Genomic DNA, 2,617 nt, shown 5'->3' on the forward strand with positions numbered 1-2,617 from the left:
CTGTCGCGCCCCCTGATTCTTGGTCATCGAAAAACTGTAGGTTGGCAAAGTCCTCCTCCACAGCCGTCAAATCATTTTCCCCTTGCTCAAATCCGTCCCCCTGGATCACACACAGCTCTTCCTTCTCTGGCAATTCTAAACCCAGCCCAATCTGGCCTGTTGACAAGATGTACTCACTTGGATCGTAGGCTTCCCTAGTAAAACTCTCAGACTGTTCAATCCTAGACTCAACAATCCCATTCTTTCCTGAAGTCTGCCCTGCCCCATCTTCGATGGTCACCACCGTTGGCTCGGGTTGGGTTGTGGAGATGTCCATCATGCACAAGAAGTCAGTGCAGTCGGGAATGAGCACCTCCGGCTTAGGTAGATGGGTAGGAGTAATATAGATGCTAGGATCGTAAGACACGACCCCAGTCTGGATAAGATTGACTCTTTTGGGAGGTGGAGCTTGGTTATGCGGTGGGAGAGGATTGGTTGGGACGTTAGGTTTCTCCGGAGGTAGAATCACATTTTTGTCAACGAGGTCTTCAATCTCGTGACGCAGCCTGAAACATTGGTTAGTATCATGACCATGCTGCTGGTGATATGCACAGCACTTGGCTGGGTTGTGAGAGGGTAGAAGTGGATTTGGTAATGGCCTCGGCTCCAGGGGTTTTAGATACCCCTTTCTGATTAAGACCCCCAGAGCCTTAGACAAAGGCATGTACAGTGGGGTGAAGGTTCTTTGGCCTCTGGGCTGGTATTTAGAGGTTTGGGTATTACTTCCGGATGCACCGGAGAAGGGCGTGGCTGCCATAGGTCTTGGAAGGAGAGGGGGGATGGTGGTGACCATGCTCACCTCTGAAGCTCTTGCAGTTGCAGCGCCACTCGGGCCTGCATTGTTGTTACGGTTGAAAGTCCTCCTTGGTTGTTCCCTATCTTGGTCGATCAGACCCTGTTTCATCGCATCCTCGATTTGTACCCCATCTTATGTAGATCCGAAAAGGTGGGGAATTGGAGTACAATCATCTTCTACATCAATTTTGGTTGGAGATTGCGCACAATCATCCTGATTTGGTCCTTATCAGTGGGCCTCAAAGTCATCATCGATGCCTTCGCCCTCCACCGAGTTACGAAATCTGAGAAAGTCTCTTTGGGCTCCTGCCTCGTTGTTTCAAGATCACGAGTTGTAATCTCGATCTGGGTATTGTACGAGTACTGTGCGACAAAGGCCTCGGCCATTTCATCCCAACTTCTTTTTACCTCATCTTCCAACTTCGCGTACCAGATAGCGGCCACACCCGACAGGGTTCGGCCGAACAGCAAAAGCTTTTGTGGTCGGGTTAGGCCCATTGGCCGCAGTATATCTGAGAATAACCGGAGATGGACCATGGGATCCCTGGATCCGTCGAAACGATCAATCTGCGGCATCTTGAATCTATCTGGCAATGTTACGGCCACATCGGTATATCCGTCCTCAATATCCGAAATAGCCTTTACTCCTTGTGATTTCTTGAAAAGCTTCTCGAGCTTGCTCAGTTTCAGAGCTGTATGGTCTATTTCGAACTCGAAAAAAGAGTCCGGGTGGTTGGGTGTATGGGTCTTGGATAGTTGAGGCGGAAGCGGGGGCGGAGTTGGCCTCGTTGGAAGGTCCGTGTCCTCTTGGATGTTCTGGAGATTGGGTAAGGTGTTCTGGGTGTTTGGCAGGGTATTCTGGACAGTAGGTGCCTGCACGAGTAACGGGACCCCTGGTGGAGGAGGAACTGGATGTGAGGCTGACGCTCCGGCTTGCTGCTGGAGCCGGGTAATTATCTCCACCTATTGGGCCATGATTGCGACCTGCTGCTTAGAGAATTCCGCTTGGCGGACAGCGTCTTCTTGCATTTGTTTCATGCTCTCTTGGAGCTGGCGCATCATTTCTTCCATTCTGGCAGTATTCTGCTGATCTCGCTGACTGACTGGTATGTGTATCTCTATGGCAGAAACTAAAACCTTAGCCCGACTGTTCACTGCTAGGGTAGACCACTGTTCTGGTAACCTCTGCTCAGACACACTGTGTCTTCTTGGCCTTCTTCTGACAACTGGGGATAGAGAATGAAATACTGGCTGTCCGTCAACCAGATCCTCAGATCGATTGAGCCGACGACCTCTTGTCCAAAGTGCTTGGGGAATATCTACTGGGTTGGAAGCAATTGTGCTAAAACTGCCCTAGTAAAAAGATAAATAAAGCAATAAGGAAATAAATAAACAGATAAACGGACAGCATAACAGCTTAAAGTAAATGCATGACACACAGCCGGGCATAACAACACACGGTCGATAAACTGAATACACACTATCCTCCAACACTGATCATTATCCCTGAATCACTGTCCCCAAAACTGAATCTCTGATACCCGCAAATAACTGATTCTCAAGTACTGACTGATGCCCGCAGGCCTGATGCCCCAAACTCATAAACTGATACATGCATTTCCCTGTAGAGACGCACTCTAAAAGCACGTAGCAGATAAGTGAGAGCCAAAACACCCCTATGTTGGGGTAGGGTTTCCCTGTCCTATTTTGTCAGGAGCTAGGGTTTCACTATGCACGCAGCGGTTTCAAACAACCTATAAACGGGTGAGTAACCTGTCCTAGT

The sequence above is a fragment of the Camellia sinensis genome, chromosome 8, assembly GCF_055761805.1.
Source record: "Camellia sinensis isolate YWXY chromosome 8, ASM5576180v1, whole genome shotgun sequence".
Classification (NCBI taxonomy): Eukaryota; Viridiplantae; Streptophyta; class Magnoliopsida; order Ericales; family Theaceae; genus Camellia; species Camellia sinensis.